The sequence below is a fragment of the Protopterus annectens genome, chromosome 1.part0, assembly GCF_019279795.1.
Source record: "Protopterus annectens isolate FY-2018-M chromosome 1.part0, PAN1.0, whole genome shotgun sequence".
NCBI lineage: Eukaryota > Metazoa > Chordata > Ceratodontiformes > Protopteridae > Protopterus > Protopterus annectens.
This window is the reverse complement of record NC_056725.1, coordinates 1,923,268,088-1,923,287,617: the sequence shown is the minus strand read 5'-3', so window position 1 is coordinate 1,923,287,617 and position 19,530 is coordinate 1,923,268,088. Positions and strand designations below refer to the sequence as shown.

General features: G+C 36.4%; 1 protein-coding gene across 1 annotated transcript in view; it reads right to left on the bottom strand.

Annotated features, from left to right (window-relative positions):
- The window catches only part of AGXT2 (alanine--glyoxylate aminotransferase 2), a 1,286,299-nt gene that overhangs the window by 765,295 nt on the left and 501,474 nt on the right, over positions 1-19,530 (bottom strand). The window lies entirely within an intron of this gene.

Genomic DNA, 19,530 nt, shown 5'->3' with positions numbered 1-19,530 from the left:
GTTTTGAAAGAGTGCTAAGAGAGGTTGCTATGTGTACTTCATCTAGGAGGTCGTTGGGGTTTAGAAAGTTACATTTAAGCACCTCAGCATATGTGAGGGTCTATGTATTTGCTTTGAATTATGTGTGATGGGTGCAGCATGTGTACTACTGACAATTTTATTTTTATTTTTATTTTACATTTGTTGACCGGGCTAGTCTAGCTGGAGAAAATTCCATTTTCAGTAGAGGCCCGGGGAGAAAAGCTCCACAAAAATTAGTACATAGAGACAAAAAATATTAGTATGCATGTTAATGAAACAATAATAACAAACTGAACAATTTAAGATTGTTACTACAAGTGTTAATTTCTATCATACATATTTACAAGAAAATAAGAAGCTATGTGTCTTAAGATTAAAGGTGCATGAATTAATTACTTCCCCTCACAGTTACAGACTAGGGAAAAAAGATGTTAAATTTTATACAGAAAAACAGAGATACATGTAAGATATGGATACAGGGAGAGTAGGTAAAGAAAAAGAGTGTAAAGAAAAGGGGAAAAGAATAAAATAAATAAAAGGGAGTTAGATTATGAAAAGTATTAAGTTAGGACAGTAATAGGCAATGAAGCAAATTAGAAGACAGTGTGGGAGGAAGGGAAGAATGCCAAGTGGAGAAGTAGAGTCAGAGAAGAGGTAGTTATAGTAAAGTTAAAGTAAAGACAACCTTATTGACATTAGCAGTACTTTTATGTGAACTTTGCTTCCAGTGATATTGTCTAAATACATCTCTCACGGACCTTACCAGTTTGTTTGAGAGTTAACTGGTTGTCAGTAAATATGAGGTAATTTCTGCATTGACTCAGGATGCCCATATCCACCAGGCTGTCATTGGAGACAGTGGGAAAGTTCATATCCATAGCAACAGAACCTTTTTTATTGATTAGACAGTTGGAGTGAGAATATAAAGTAATGTCAGGAGTATCCGGTTTGCAACTCTTGGAGCAACTGCAAACTAATTGCCCTGTGTGCAACTAAGTACTGGTTAAATTTCAATGGTGCTTTTACAGGAAAAATGTCACTCAAGGTGTCTGTGGCTATACAGAGTACTGCCAAACACTTGAGGGGAACTAATAAGTAGAACCTGATGATTTATGGATAAAGTATTTATGCAGATATTCTGAAGTTAGAAGCAAATCAAGCAGTACTTACTGAAAAGAAAGAATTAGCTTGTCGAGAATGACGAAAAGATGGGAGTCACCTGAATGGCTACTGCCTGACTACTACTAGTGCTGGTCTCACAACAGTTTCACTCTGCTGAGATACAATGCTCCTTGGTTTCTTCTCTCTCACCAGAAGCAAAACAGTAGCACCAATACCAAGATAAGAAGCAGACCACAGCATGTTTGATGATCCACAGTCTTGTACTAGATGATCTAAGAGTCTGTAGCCTTGTTGCAGCCTTTTACTGGTAGGTGCCTTGAACAGCAGCCAGACAATTCCAGCAGATCAAGCACAGACACTCACTTTCTAACCAGAAAGAGCAGTAATCAATGCACCCTTTTCCTTCTCTCACCAAGAGCAAAATGTTAGCACAAATTCCAAACTGTTACCTACAAAGCAATTATCAGGTTTTCTGGTGATTAGTAGTCCCAAGGAAATAATGTTTCTATGTGCAAAACAGAAGCACTAATCCCAGGATGACTACTGAGAGGCCCATAATGTGGGCTCACCAGTAATTGGTGGTCTTGGAGTAGATATTGCAGATTTTAAAGGTAAGATGGCAAAATGGGATAATATTCTAAGAGCTGCAGTGTGCACTAAGCAGTTAGTCATGAAAGTTATGAAAAAGATAGCTAAAGCTTAAGTTACCCCGTTAGTGAAGAAACACTAATTTTAAATGAGCAAGATAGATTGGAAGTGATGGGCACTTTGTATTCTGGTTCTATGGAATACAGTGGGATGACCAATACATTTAAATAGTTGAAAGGGAATGATTTCACAAAATGATAATTTTGTTCTTACTCACAATAGCTAATGAAAGAGGAGAGAGAATGAGAGGGAAGGAGGTATGTAGTCAATTTAACATAAAGGGCAGGCAACTAGAAATACAGCTGGGTTTAAAAACACAACAGCACTAGGGTGGGAGAGTGGGGGAAAATTTAATTTCTGTGTGAATCACAAGAGACATACCTGTGGTCTCTTTCCTAGTTTATATGTGCAATTAAAATCAGAATACAAGTAAAACACAATATAAACAAAATGAACCACAATATACAAGATAGAAGAAGGCAATAAAGCAACAGAAAATATAAGAAAACAAAAAATAAACTAACCTCCTCACAGCCAGTTGTGGCAGAGTCTGGGTAAGCTTTTCTAGTAAAGCCTTGGAATGCTTTATTTTACCCCTTGACTAGAAGATTTAGTTCCTGGCTCTACCCTCAGTTCGCAGGTAATTAAACTTAATTAACCTGTTCTAATTTCTGTGTGACTCACAAGAGAGACAGCTGTAGTTTGTTTCCAAGTTTAAATATATGTTCGTAAAGATTCTTACAGGGATTTAACTTTGGAAAATTCAGCTAAGGTTGAACATTTTCGTAATCAGATGATTTAAAGAAACTCTGCTCTATTTGAATAGATTATGACGTTGTGGGCCTAAATATTTCTTCTAAGAAATGATTGTTTATCCAGTTTGGTACAGCAGTTATTGATGAAATGGATTTAAAAAATATTGCCATTCTTGGGATATGGTTTATGATGTTAAATGTTTTGATGACAGACATGTGTGGACTGGAGGGTGGGATGTTGTAGTTATTTTATACAATGAATGGGATATTGTTAAACATATGCCTAGTGTTATTATGACAAATGAGTATAAACCTATGTGCAATATAAGGGCCAGTCAAAGACTTGTTTTTTTTCTGTCACTCTGCAACATTTGATTAATAATTGTGATAAAAGCAAATGTCAGCAATGCAGTGAGGTCAGCCATTCTGTTCATAACTATGAAAAACGTTATAGAAAATGTAAAAACACAGGGCAGTTTTGGTTCAATTGCCCTCAGATTATAGCTAGAGAAGCACAACAAAATACTTGTGTCTCACGGCTTTTTGCAGAAACTGCAACTGTTCCTGATGATATTGTTGTGATTGACTTATTCCTGCAGAAGCGACTGTGCACGTAGAGGAATCTGATGACACAGGTAAGAAGCTTGATACTACTATTAGTGATAATATGAAAGCTATGATGACACAGGTAAGAAGCTTGATACTACTATTAGTGATAATATGAAAACTATGATGACACAGGTAAGAAGCGTGATACTACTATTAGTGATAATATGAAAGCTATGATGACACAGGTAAGAAGCTTGATACTACTATTAGTGATAATATGAAAACTATGATGACACAGGTAAGAAGCGTGATACTACTATTAGTGATAATATGAAAGCTATGATGACACAGGTAAGAAGCGTGATACTACTATTAGTGATAATATGAAAGCTATGATGACACAGGTAAGAAGCGTGATACTACTATTAGTGATAATATGAAAACTATGATGACACAGGTAAGAAGCGTGATACTACTATTAGTGATAATATGAAAGCTATGATGACACAGGTAAGAAGCTTGATACTACTATTAGTGATAATATGAAAGCTATGATGACACAGGTAAGAAGCGTGATACTACTATTAGTGATAATATGAAAACTATGATGACACAGGTAAGAAGCGTGATACTACTATTAGTGATAATATGAAAGCTATGATGACACAGGTAAGAAGCTTGATACTACTATTAGTGATAATATGAAAGCTATGATGACACAGGTAAGAAGCGTGATACTACTATTAGTGATAATATGAAAACTATGATGACACAGGTAAGAAGCGTGATACTACTATTAGTGATAATATGAAAACTATGATGACACAGGTAAGAAGCGTGATACTACTATTAGTGATAATATGAAAGCTATGATGACACAGGTAAGAAGCTTGATACTACTATTAGTGATAATATGAAAGCTATGATGACACAGGTAAGAAGCGTGATACTACTATTAGTGATAATATGAAAGCTATGATGACACAGGTAAGAAGCGTGATACTACTATTAGTGATAATATGAAAGCTATGATGACACAGGTAAGAAGCGTGATACTACTATTAGTGATAATATGAAAGCTATGATGACACAGGTAAGAAGCTTGATACTACTATTAGTGATAATATGAAAGCTATGATGACACAGGTAAGAAGCGTGATACTACTATTAGTGATAATATGAAAACTATGATGACACAGGTAAGAAGCGTGATACTACTATTAGTGATAATATGAAAGCTATGATGACACAGGTAAGAAGCTTGATACTACTATTAGTGATAATATGAAAACTATGATGACACAGGTAAGAAGCGTGATACTACTATTAGTGATAATATGAAAACTATGATGACACAGGTAAGAAGCGTGATACTACTATTAGTGATAATATGAAAACTATGATGACACAGGTAAGAAGCTTGATACTACTATTAGTGATAATATGAAAGCTATGATGACACAGGTAAGAAGCGTGATACTACTATTAGTGATAATATGAAAGCTATGATGACACAGGTAAGAAGCTTGATACTACTATTAGTGATAATATGAAAACTATGATGACACAGGTAAGAAGCGTGATACTACTATTAGTGATAATATGAAAACTATGATGACACAGGTAAGAAGCGTGATACTACTATTAGTGATAATATGAAAGCTATGATGACACAGGTAAGAAGCTTGATACTACTATTAGTGATAATATGAAAGCTATGATGACACAGGTAAGAAGCTTGATACTACTATTAGTGATAATATGAAAGCTATGATGACACAGGTAAGAAGCGTGATACTACTATTAGTGATAATATGAAAGCTATGATGACACAGGTAAGAAGCGTGATACTACTATTAGTGATAATATGAAAACTATGATGACACAGGTAAGAAGCGTGATACTACTATTAGTGATAATATGAAAGCTATGATGACACAGGTAAGAAGCTTGATACTACTATTAGTGATAATATGAAAGCTATGATGACACAGGTAAGAAGCTTGATACTACTATTAGTGATAATATGAAAGCTATGATGACACAGGTAAGAAGCGTGATACTACTATTAGTGATAATATGAAAACTATGATGACACAGGTAAGAAGCGTGATACTACTATTAGTGATAATATGAAAACTATGATGACACAGGTAAGAAGCGTGATACTACTATTAGTGATAATATGAAAGCTATGATGACACAGGTAAGAAGCTTGATACTACTATTAGTGATAATATGAAAGCTATGATGACACAGGTAAGAAGCGTGATACTACTATTAGTGATAATATGAAAACTATGATGACACAGGTAAGAAGCGTGATACTACTATTAGTGATAATATGAAAGCTATGATGACACAGGTAAGAAGCGTGATACTACTATTAGTGATAATATGAAAACTATGATGACACAGGTAAGAAGCGTGATACTACTATTAGTGATAATATGAAAGCTATGATGACACAGGTAAGAAGCGTGATACTACTATTAGTGATAATATGAAAGCTATGATGACACAGGTAAGAAGCTTGATACTACTATTAGTGATAATATGAAAGCTATGATGACACAGGTAAGAAGCTTGATACTACTATTAGTGATAATATGAAAGCTATGATGACACAGGTAAGAAGCTTGATACTACTATTAGTGATAATATGAAAACTATGATGACACAGGTAAGAAGCGTGATACTACTATTAGTGATAATATGAAAGCTATGATGACACAGGTAAGAAGCTTGATACTACTATTAGTGATAATATGAAAGCTATGATGACACAGGTAAGAAGCTTGATACTACTATTAGTGATAATATGAAAGCTATGATGACACAGGTAAGAAGCTTGATACTACTATTAGTGATAATATGAAAACTATGATGACACAGGTAAGAAGCGTGATACTACTATTAGTGATAATATGAAAGCTATGATGACACAGGTAAGAAGCTTGATACTACTATTAGTGATAATATGAAACTATGATGACACAGGTAAGAAGCGTGATACTACTATTAGTGATAATATGAAAACTATGATGACACAGGTAAGAAGCGTGATACTACTATTAGTGATAATATGAAAACTATGATGACACAGGTAAGAAGCTTGATACTACTATTAGTGATAATATGAAAGCTATGATGACACAGGTAAGAAGCTTGATACTACTATTAGTGATAATATGAAAACTATGATGACACAGGTAAGAAGCTTGATACTACTATTAGTGATAATATGAAAGCTATGATGACACAGGTAAGAAGCTTGATACTACTATTAGTGATAATATGAAAGCTATGATGACACAGGTAAGAAGCTTGATACTACTATTAGTGATAATATGAAAACTATGATGACACAGGTAAGAAGCGTGATACTACTATTAGTGATAATATGAAAGCTATGATGACACAGGTAAGAAGCTTGATACTACTATTAGTGATAATATGAAAACTATGATGACACAGGTAAGAAGCTTGATACTACTATTAGTGATAATATGAAAGCTATGATGACACAGGTAAGAAGCTTGATACTACTATTAGTGATAATATGAAAGCTATGATGACACAGGTAAGAAGCTTGATACTACTATTAGTGATAATATGAAAACTATGATGACACAGGTAAGAAGCTTGATACTACTATTAGTGATAATATGAAAGCTATGATGACACAGGTAAGAAGCGTGATACTACTATTAGTGATAATATGAAAACTATGATGACACAGGTAAGAAGCGTGATACTACTATTAGTGATAATATGAAAACTATGATGACACAGGTAAGAAGCTTGATACTACTATTAGTGATAATATGAAAGCTATGATGACACAGGTAAGAAGCTTGATACTACTATTAGTGATAATATGAAAGCTATGATGACACAGGTAAGAAGCGTGATACTACTATTAGTGATAATATGAAAACTATGATGACACAGGTAAGAAGCTTGATACTACTATTAGTGATAATATGAAAGCTATGATGACACAGGTAAGAAGCGTGATACTACTATTAGTGATAATATGAAAGCTATGATGACACAGGTAAGAAGCTTGATACTACTATTAGTGATAATATGAAAGCTATGATGACACAGGTAAGAAGCGTGATACTACTATTAGTGATAATATGAAAGCTATGATGACACAGGTAAGAAGCGTGATACTACTATTAGTGATAATATGAAAGCTATGATGACACAGGTAAGAAGCGTGATACTACTATTAGTGATAATATGAAAACTATGATGACACAGGTAAGAAGCGTGATACTACTATTAGTGATAATATGAAAACTATGATGACACAGGTAAGAAGCTTGATACTACTATTAGTGATAATATGAAAGCTATGATGACACAGGTAAGAAGCGTGATACTACTATTAGTGATAATATGAAAGCTATGATGACACAGGTAAGAAGCTTGATACTACTATTAGTGATAATATGAAAGCTATGATGACACAGGTAAGAAGCGTGATACTACTATTAGTGATAATATGAAAACTATGATGACACAGGTAAGAAGCGTGATACTACTATTAGTGATAATATGAAAGCTATGATGACACAGGTAAGAAGCTTGATACTACTATTAGTGATAATATGAAAGCTATGATGACACAGGTAAGAAGCGTGATACTACTATTAGTGATAATATGAAAACTATGATGACACAGGTAAGAAGCTTGATACTACTATTAGTGATAATATGAAAGCTATGATGACACAGGTAAGAAGCTTGATACTACTATTAGTGATAATATGAAAACTATGATGACACAGGTAAGAAGCGTGATACTACTATTAGTGATAATATGAAAACTATGATGACACAGGTAAGAAGCTTGATACTACTATTAGTGATAATATGAAAGCTATGATGACACAGGTAAGAAGCGTGATACTACTATTAGTGATAATATGAAAGCTATGATGACACAGGTAAGAAGCTTGATACTACTATTAGTGATAATATGAAAGCTATGATGACACAGGTAAGAAGCGTGATACTACTATTAGTGATAATATGAAAGCTATGATGACACAGGTAAGAAGCGTGATACTACTATTAGTGATAATATGAAAGCTATGATGACACAGGTAAGAAGCGTGATACTACTATTAGTGATAATATGAAAGCTATGATGACACAGGTAAGAAGCGTGATACTACTATTAGTGATAATATGAAAACTATGATGACACAGGTAAGAAGCGTGATACTACTATTAGTGATAATATGAAAACTATGATGACACAGGTAAGAAGCTTGATACTACTATTAGTGATAATATGAAAGCTATGATGACACAGGTAAGAAGCGTGATACTACTATTAGTGATAATATGAAAACTATGATGACACAGGTAAGAAGCGTGATACTACTATTAGTGATAATATGAAAACTATGATGACACAGGTAAGAAGCGTGATACTACTATTAGTGATAATATGAAAGCTATGATGACACAGGTAAGAAGCTTGATACTACTATTAGTGATAATATGAAAACTATGATGACACAGGTAAGAAGCTTGATACTACTATTAGTGATAATATGAAAGCTATGATGACACAGGTAAGAAGCTTGATACTACTATTAGTGATAATATGAAAGCTATGATGACACAGGTAAGAAGCTTGATACTACTATTAGTGATAATATGAAAGCTATGATGACACAGGTAAGAAGCTTGATACTACTATTAGTGATAATATGAAAGCTATGATGACACAGGTAAGAAGCTTGATACTACTATTAGTGATAATATGAAAACTATGATGACACAGGTAAGAAGCGTGATACTACTATTAGTGATAATATGAAAGCTATGATGACACAGGTAAGAAGCTTGATACTACTATTAGTGATAATATGAAAACTATGATGACACAGGTAAGAAGCGTGATACTACTATTAGTGATAATATGAAAGCTATGATGACACAGGTAAGAAGCTTGATACTACTATTAGTGATAATATGAAAGCTATGATGACACAGGTAAGAAGCGTGATACTACTATTAGTGATAATATGAAAGCTGATTTTACTGATGGTGTTGATGCTGTTTCTAACACTATCGGTAATCTTGGGAAAAGGAGAAAAGTAAGGAAGAACATTAAAAATACAAACAAGAAAGGGAAGGGCTGATAATTAGTTTATGTTGTTTGAATGTTAATAGTATTATTAATGAGAAATAGTATTATAAAAATAATGACAAAAATGACATAATTTTTGAATGTTTGCTGTTTGTTATTTACTAGATATTCAACAACTATTATAGAATGCCTTTAGTTTCAAAACTACTGGAATGGGCACATCTATTGTTTTTTTTTTTTTTTTGGTGCAGATACTTGTAGTGGCATTGCTTTGTTGTATAAGTATCACATACAGTTTTGCATTGTACTATAGTTGTGCCAAGTAGGGTTCTTGTTTGTGATTTCAAAATTAATATGTGATTTTTTTTTTTTTTGCTTTATTTGTGTAATATGTTTGTCCTGCAATGGGGGAAAGAGAGAGGGTTTTTTTGGAAAGATTAAATGTTATGTATCTCTTAATTTTCCTATCCTGCTTTTGGAGGATTTTAATTATCACTTACAGAAACATTCTGTGAAAACTGAGAGGTACATTCATATTATGAGGGAAGTTTTACCTTGTGGTCATTTTCTCCTTAATCCATATATTGGTGACACTTATAAAACAGGTGCTGTGTATACAGAAGTGTATTATTTTGCTTACTCTAGGCAGCTGTGTTTACAACATCATAAAATAATGTTTTTGTCATTTACTGATCATGTTGTGGTTTTTTTTTCTTTGTTCCTTTTCTTTCTACTATGATTTTGGAAGTTAGAAGTTTAAAAAAAGCTTACTGGTTGAGTATTGTATTATGACTCTTGGTCATATGAAAAGAATGTTTTATGGGATCAGCATTTATGATTCTTATACTTTTTGGTGCGTTGTTTTTAAGAAGTAATAATCATTGTATTTTATGGTTAAATTTTTTTTAAGTAAGCAAAGAGAGAAAAATAGATCTGTTAAAGACAGTTTGGATGATAATTTATCAGAAATAGGGCTTCTGCATTGTTCCAATAATTGTTCACTCTTACTATAGAAAAAAAAAACACAAACATGTTTTTAAACAGGGAAATGTCCTTAGTGGAAGTAAGTCAGATATGTTTCCTTTTCATTGTAACACATCCAGAGAAGAACATTTTTTGATGATCTCTTTGAATGATAATCCTGGGAGAATGTGTACTTGACAATGTGATATTTTATTAGTTGCAGAATCTTTTGTGGAATTAATGTATCCCCTTTTGTTGTGACACCTCCAAATTTGTGTGTGTCATATTTAACTGATGATGAGAATTCTGTTATACATTGGGAAGTCACATAGATGGACTCTCAGACCATTCTGCAGTCAGTAAAGTGGGATACCTCTTACGGGTCTGATGGTATTTTATAGGAGTTTTAGATGAACAGAGATGTTTCTAGAATTTTTTTTTGAATCTATTAAATGATTTTGTTTTAAAATAGTATTACTACATATATTTGTAAAGGTGTCATTCATTTTAAGTATAAAAAGAAGAGAAATAATGCACATCTGTCAAATTGGAGACCGCTTAAATTGACAAATACTGATAATTTGACCTGCAATCTTTAAAGAAAAAAAAGTTTGTAATGTCACTCCTTATCCACTAAGTTTTATGCTGGTGTTTATGGTATTAAAGGAAGCAATATACCTGAATTATTTTTTAGCAAGGGAGGTAATTCACCGAATCACTTCATCGCAAAAGAATGCTATAGTTTTGACATGATGTTTGTAAGGCTTTTGATTCATTAGCACATGCTGCTTTATGGAGCATTCTATCAGCGTATAGTGTGAGTCATAGATACATATATATTATTAGCGGTATTATTCACATGTCTTGAGTATGGCTTTTTGTTAATGGGTGGATTGGAAAAAGTATATTGATATCCTGTGCGGTAAATCAGTTATGTCGCTTGAGTGTGTTTTTTTTTTTTTTTTTGGTTTGACTATGTCAACTATACTGGACAGCTGCATAAAGACTTTTGATCAGGCTTACCTTCACATTGTGAGTGATTTGTACTTACCACTTTATGCGTTGCATGCTCTTACTCATACTAAATCCTTCTGCATGGAGCTCGGTGAGATTTGAAAAGCAGGCATTTTTTGTAAATTGGTAGGTTGGTTTGTTTTCTAATGTAGGCAAATGTAAAGGATTTAGTTTTGTGGATAGGCAGTTTTCCTTTTTAAGTAGTATCTGATAGCATTACTATACTGGGAATTACATTTTGTCGTAATCAAGAATATTTTACTTGTTGGGATACTCTTTTATTTGTCAGCTGTGCATTAAATAGATAAAAAGTATATCTTATCTTTTAGAAAATGTCAGTCTGTTGAATTCTATTGTATTGAGTAAGTTGAGCTATCATGGGACTTTGTTTCCTTTTCCAAACTCTAAGGAGAAATCCTTGTTTAACTTTTATTTTTCCTTTATTTGGGGTAGGGAAAATGTTTTATACAGTAAGCCAGAGGATGGGGTTTTGGGTTTAAGAATTCCTTTTGTATATCCAAGTTCTGTTCATCTTCATTTACTATTGCATAGGGTCAAATTTAAACTTACTGATTTGTGGGTAATTATTGTAGGCTAAGTATGCTTCTTGATGGGAAGGTGTTTTATTTAAGAAAAGACATAGGAGCTTTGATTATATTCTGTATGAACATGAGGCTAAGTTCTTGGCTTGGAAAGTTCCTGTTGATTCTGTCTCTTACAGAGTTCTTTGGTGTGAATCTATTATACATATATTTTATCATGAAAATCCATGGTTGCTTTTAGATGTTTCTTTGCAGGCAAATAGTGCAGAAAGGTGAGAATGTTTAAATCTGTTGTGGAAATGCAAGATTTTTTGTGAAGAGTTTTGATAGACAAATTCCTGGTAAAAACGTTTGAAATATAAAGTGCTTTCACAATGATTGTGTGACATTTGTCCTGTGGAAGTAACATACACTACTGAGATGTGCAAGAGTGCATACATTTTGGCAAAGAATTTATTATCATTATGGTCTTCATTTTTAGGTATTTTATGGATAGAGACTGCTTGGTGGTTTTTATTTTCTTCCTTCTAGAAGAGGTAGAGATGTTTGTGGCAAAATTATTTTTAGTGCATTATGGATTATATGGATAGCATATTATGATAACTTATTGTATAATACATTGTGGGACTGGGAGCTAATTTTGCATAAATGGAAAAAATAGCTTTGTCAAAAGGATTAGCGTAATTCTGTTTGATATATCTGCTTGGATGATTTTGTGTTTCATTCATATTTTTTTCTGCCTCTTTTTTTCTGATACAGATGGAGCTCTGATTTTCCCCTGTATATATTGTTAAGGTATACATTAAATAAAATTCTCCTACTGTTTTCAATAAGTGCTGTGGGATCTTTTAATCCACCAGAGCTACCACCAACTTAAGCAGATGGGACCTCAGTTTAACATCCCGTCTGAAAGATGAATAAATTTGCATTAAAGATGTTGTTTGATCCTTTATGCTGATCATCCTGCTTGCCAAGCTGCTCTATCAACCTATATGTTGCCACAGGCAATAACCCTTTGACCCATTCATTCCCTGTGGTAGAGTCAAAATGAGTCAGGAGTAGAAGCTCTCAGCGATGTAATGGGAGATCTTTTAAGTCCTATCCTGTGCATACCCATTCATATGTAAGGGGTTGGCTTGCAGTGGATCTTTGTGATGTGTGTCCAGGCTTTCCTGTGCATTGTTATAAATTGGTCTTCCTGCCTACCTGGATTGTTTCATCTCTGAGATCCTCAGTCTTCACTGGGAACTGAAGCACAAACAGCATGCTGGGATGCATACTGTCCCACACTTCCTCTGAAGAAAACTGAGCAGGCAAAGCCTCATCATTCAACTCCTCCTCTATGCCAGCTGCAGCAGGTTTCTGAGCTGCTAACTGCCTTGGGTCACCGGGTCTTAGTCAAAACTTTATCTAGCGACATCAATGGAGTTGGCAATAAATTCAAATCAAATTAAAGCAAAAGTCCAAAAAGCCAGTATCTGAGAATCACCCAAACAATGCTTCAATAAAAACTGCTTAAAATGCAGAGTATTATACATTCATTGACAAAGTTTATTAAATAAAGAGCAATAATCCAATAAGAGGTAAAACTAAAATGAGGGTAGAGTGTTCGTTGATAGCCAGATGCCACTAATTTTGAATATTCTAACTATAGTAACAGGCATTAAACACAGTTGTTGAAGTCAGCACACAACATAACATTACAACATTATGATGGTGACTTACTTTCAGACCCCATGTACTACAACTATTTAATCAACTCAGTCTTTGTGTATGTAACTGCTGATTTCTTTTTATCCACAGGCTGTTTGGTTCATCTGAAATCCCAGATCACAGCTTTTCATCAATTATCAGAAAATCACCTTTGTTGCAAAACAGTTGCAGCTCACATTTGACAATGATGTGCATTTGTTTCAGTCTGTTGCTATGGTACAATCTGTCACCAAGTGAAGTCTACTGAAAACTCATTGATCTATACTAAACTATATACAGGTTTTAATGACTGAGTACATGCAGACAGGTATTTACCTAATTAAAATGGAGACAAAGAAAAATTACAAAAAGACACAGATTCTCAGACAGGCACACGCCATGGGAATATTTTAATAAAAGTAAGATTAAAAGCAGGGTACATTCCTGGACTTTAGAAACTGTACACAAACTTCCAGGAACTCTGCCCTCACAAGTATGGCCCTTCGGCCTACCTGAGACATTTCATGTCTCTGAAGAGTATACCTTCTCACCACTGAAAAAATGGAAAATAAATGTTAAATGACAGGGTTATGGAAAAAAAATTAGACCACTTGGCATTCTGGAAAAAATATATATTTGCCAGAAGATATAACCAAGTACCATGTACACCTCTGCTCAATTTTGGAAGCAATAACTATGAAGTGCCTGAAAAGGGACAGACTTTTAAGTGTGTCTGCATAAAGTCATATATTATGGCCCTCATGATCCATTGTATAGTATTGTTCCTATATTCCTAAAAAATGCAGTTTGAAACAACTTTAAGTTATAGCATATCTCATTGCACAAAATCATTTTTAGAGTGTACATTGGTGCACACTGTGTATGCCAGGCTATGCCCAGAGTTTTAAAGGTTAACTGTACTATGCAGTTCTTTTTGGACAGGATGGTTCATACAATTTATACAAGCTGAGACAGCTGATATGTGGTCACTTAAGTTTGTTATGAGACATATTAAGGCCATTTCGCCTTTCCAAAAATTAACTGACTTTATCCAGTGGAATATTTCACAGTTAAGGTTGTCTAACTTGGTTATCGTTTACACTACCTAATATATGTCAGATAATCACAGGACAGCACCAGAACTTTTGAGACCACTGCACTATGTTATCACTTACTGTCACATATATACATTTGGCTCTTGCTAACTCTAGTCTTATTAAAGCAGGATCTGATCATTCACACAACCTGACTACTATCCCCAAAATGCACTGATTTTAAAGTGCGACAAACAGCACTACACATTAAATCACATTGCTCGAGCTTCTTCTACAGCAGAAATAGAAGCTCTTTTATACTATGAAATACATTTCCTTGTTTGTTTTACCTGTATATGGTTATCTGTGTCCCAGACTTGTTGGTGGTGCTGGCAGCTACACCCTCTATAAACACAGTTCAAGCAAATAGTACTCAAAACTATAGTTCTATGCATGCACAAATGGCCATTAAACTCTATATTTTAATCCACACAGTTCAATTCTGTTTCAAAATTCTAATCTACCCACACTTATGTTCAACAGTGACATCATGGTAACCATGTGAAATGTTGGGACCCGCTAGACAGAGTTCTGAAATGTGGAGACTGAATGGTCAAAAGAATGGACTTACATGTACCATGCCTGAGATGGCCATTCATAGGTTCATAGGTTCATAGGTTCATACTAGGCTATCTGCCCTAGGGCATTTATAAGCCTAGCCAGAGTTGTGTGGCTTTCACCACCCCTTAGGTTGAAGAATACTATACTCATTAGTTTGCCGTGCCTCTGTCCAGCAGTGATACAGAGATGATCCCTGGGGTAAACCTATGATCTCCCATCCACTGGTCAAGATTCCTCTTGAACAGAGCCAGCAAGGTGCTCTGTCTCACATGGACCGGGATTCTGTTCCGCAGCATAGGGAGTCTCTGGGTGATGAATCTGTCCCTCCAGCACGTCCTATTTATATCTGTGTTGAGGTTTAAGTCTCTTGCTCTTGTGGCTCTGGTGGATTTGGATTTTTTGAGGTGGAGCATGTCCATTAATTCCGGGTTGGACATGGCCTTGTATGTCAGGCACAGGTCACCTCTGAGCAGACGGTATGCGACTGAATAGAGCTGGAGTTTCTTCAGTCGGGCAGCATATGGCATATTTTTGAGCCCCTTTATCCTTTTGGTGAGGAACTTTTGGGGTCTTTCCAATTGCTGCAGGTGTCAGGTAAGATACATTCTGAATGGGGCATTGTACTCAATCATTGGTCTGATAAGTGAAGAGTACAGGGGAACAATGACCTCCCTTGATCTGGATGTGAATCCCTTCATAATCAGGTGGGCAATGTAGAAGGTCCTCCTAACCACTTTGGCAATGTGAGTGTCAAAAGAAAGGTTACTGTCAACTTGGATCCCCAGGTCCCTGATAACCTCTTCTGTGCTTAATGGATTGCCACCTATGTGGTAACTTGGGGTTACCTTGTTTTTACCAAAGGGTATGACTATACATTTTTTGGCATTTAGCTTAAGGCCATGGCTCTGGCACCAGTTATCCGTTTCTATGAGACCTCTCTGAAGGATATCTGTGTCTGATGGATTTTCAACTATGCCGCCCAGTTTGCAGTCATCTGCAAACTTTGTCAGCCACAATCCTCCTATGTTTGCCTGCACTTCTGAAAAGTAGATGCCGAGCAAGAGGGGGCCCAGGACTGAGCCCTGTGGGACACCGCTTGTGACCGGCTTGGAGTCTGACATGGCACCAGCAACTCTAACCCTGTGGGTTCTGTTCTTGAGCCAGTTTGCAACCCATCTTGTGACATATGGGTTTACATTTAAGCTGGTGAGCTTTTCTATGATACCCGAGTGGGGTATTGTGTCGAAAGCTTTTGCAAGGTCAAGGTAGGCTGTGTGAACTGCCTTACCCTCATCAATGGCCTTGGTGACTGTTTCAAAAAAGTTGACCAAGTTCAAGAGGCATGATCTGCCCTTGACAAAGCTGAATTGGGTAGGATCCAATGTCTGTTGGTCCCCTATGTCTTTATTTATGAGTTCCATTATGATCCTCTCCATAGCTTTGCAGACCAGGCTTGTTAAGCTTATGGGGCGGTAATTACCAGGGTCCGTAGAAGCACCGCCTTTGTGGAGTGGGACCACAGTTGCCGTACGCCACTCTTTGGGTACGTATCCTGTGGTAAGGCTAAGATTAAACAGCAGCCTTATGTGTGGGTTTAGTTCCTCATTGAGTTCATGTAGCACACAGCCGGGGACACCATCCGGTCCCATTGATGCTGTGTTTTTAGCTTTAGAGAGAGCAGCTCTCACCTGGGCATTTGAGATGATTGGGAGGCTACACTCTGCTGGGATAGATATTTCTCCTTTTGGGGGGAGGGAGGGGAGAAATTTTCACTGAACCTGTCTGCCAGTATGTTTGCAATGTCTGTGGGTTCAGTGATTTTTGTATCATTTTGGACTAATTCTGAGCATATCTGGGAGTTTCCACCCAGATTTCTAACATAGCTAAAGAAGGCCTTATGATTGTCTTTTGAGTCCTTGGCGATTTTTCTCTCATAGTTGGCCTTGGATGATTTTATGAGTGATCGTAGTTTTTTACTAGTATTGATCAGAGATGCCTTCCCTTTTAGGGATTTTGCTCTATCTTGTAGTAGCTTTCTCCTCTTGTTGTAAAATTTGTTTATGGCTGGGGTCCACCAGATCGGGCGCTTGCCTTTGGTGGAAAGGGTCTTGATTTTATTTGGGATTGCTTGATCCATGCAATCCTGGAGGTGCTCGTAGAAAGCATTTGTAAGGGATTCAGTAGCGTGGGTTGTGGTTTCCAATGGCTCAGGGGCCTTGAAGGATACCACACCAGTCTTAAGAAGTGTGAAGTTGGCTTTTGAGAAGTTCTTCACTGTGGTCTTTTTTGTTGGGGGTGGGGGCGGGATGTGGATCTCCAGTGAGATTAGTTTATGGTCTGATCTCACCAATGAGGGATATATTTCCAGTGTAGAGCATTTTGTCCCCATGTTTGTGATGATCAGGTCTAGTATATTTTCACCTCTTGTGGGAATGGTGACAAGTTGTTCCATAGCATTTGAGTTTATGAACTCCAGGAACCTTTGGGATAGGGTATTGGGGCTTGAGTAATGTTCCCAGTCTATGTTTGGGTAGTTGAAGTCACCCAATATGATGGTGTTTGGAGAGACATTTATACTCTCCAGTGTCTTCAGGAAGGCTGTGTGGGGTTCCTGAGTTTGAGAGAGTGGCCTGTAACATGCTACAAACTGTAGAGCAGTTTTGCCTATGGTTAATTGCACCTGAATTGTCTCTGATGCTTCGTGAGTTGCCACCAGCCTGGAGGTGTGGGTATCCTTGATGAATATGGATACACCCCCTCCTTTTGTGGTACGGTCCGGGTTTTGGGGCCGGAACACATGATATGAGGTAAAACCTGATAGTGCCGGGGTGCTCTCAGGAGCCTTGAACCAGGTTTCAGTCACAGCACAGACATCGATGTTCTCCATACTGAGGAGGGCTTCGAGTGCGTGCATCTTGAGATTTAGACTTCTGGCATTGAGCAGCATTACCCTTAGTTTTTTTCCATTATTGTTTTCTAGGGCGGTGGGTTTAGAATTTGAGCCTTGTCTAAAAAGGCACTATGGGGTGGCAAGAGCCTTTGCCAATATCCGAAACCCAGGGTGACAGGTGCAAGCTGTCCCTCATGGCAGCGTGGCTTGTCAAGCATGTCATTCCAGGCAGACAGACATTGGATCCCCTTAGAATGACACCAGAAATTACGCCAATTATTAAAACTGATCATTTTGTCTCTGTATTGTGGCATCATTCTTGGTGAAGGTAGGATACTGCTCAGGGTCAGGGTCATACCAGCCTGGGCTACATAATCTGAGAGCTCCTTTATGTCTCTTTTCATGTAGTCCAGGGAGGTACGCCTCAGGTCATTCACACCGGCATGGACAATGACTGAGTCATACTTGTACTTGCTGTGGAGTGACCTGAGTGCTTGTGTTATGTGGCGGATTCTAGCGCCCGACAGGCAGCTTACTGTGACCCTCTCCTTGTTCAGTCTGGTGAGTGGGACGTCAGTGTGTCTGACTATGGAGTCACCTATGACAAGTGTGTCTGGCATTGTGTTTGGCCTTAAGGGCTGTGACTGATTTGCACACTGACTTTGTGATCTATGTGTTGCTTGCGTTATGTCATGAGGAGGCAGTTGTTTGGGTGTCTGCTTTGGAGGCCTCTGCTGTTTTGGTAGATTTTTGATCAGTGCCTCCGAGTATGTCTTTGTGTGTTTATGTGTTTGATTTGTAGTTGTGATAGTTCTATGTGAGACTGGGTTTATGGTGTGTGTGGTTACCTTCTCCTCCTGTCTGGTTTAGCCAGTCCTGAGTTGAGAGAGCTCAGCCTCCAGTTTGGCTATATAGTTGCATCTCTCGCATGTTCCCTGGAAGAGTCCCTTTTTGCAGAAGTATGGTGATCTCACAGTTGGTGTATATAAGTTCAGGGGATGTAGGGGGCTTGCCTGCCCTGCAAAAAAGTGTTTTAAGGAAAAGAGCAATGTTCAATATCTACAATCTTTGTTTTATTTTGATCTGTTGGCAGACGGCATTACAAGTGTTAAAACTTCAATAGGGAGCTTAACATCATGGGTACCATTTTAATACCATTCTTACAACCCAATAAAAAGTGATATGTTTTTTGAAAAATTTGAAGTACAGCATGTCTCTTACACCATATTGTATTCATATCCAAATAACTCATATTGATATCTTATGCATATCTGTATGAATTTTACGTTCATGAGAACAGCTAATATGATGGGAATATTAACTCAAATGATGTATAAAAAAACTAAGATTTGTAAAGCCAGGCACATCTCTGCACTCTTTTTCAGTCTATGATCTACACATTGTCAGCACATTCATTTTTAAACATCAGTAAAAACAAACTGGCTACCAACAGTGAAATGTTCGAAATGGAAATAAAACCCAAATGGTGGAAGAAATGCTGTTACCACTGCTTTAGTGCTTTCATTCAGTGAAGTTAGATTTAAGAGGTGAAGATTTTAAT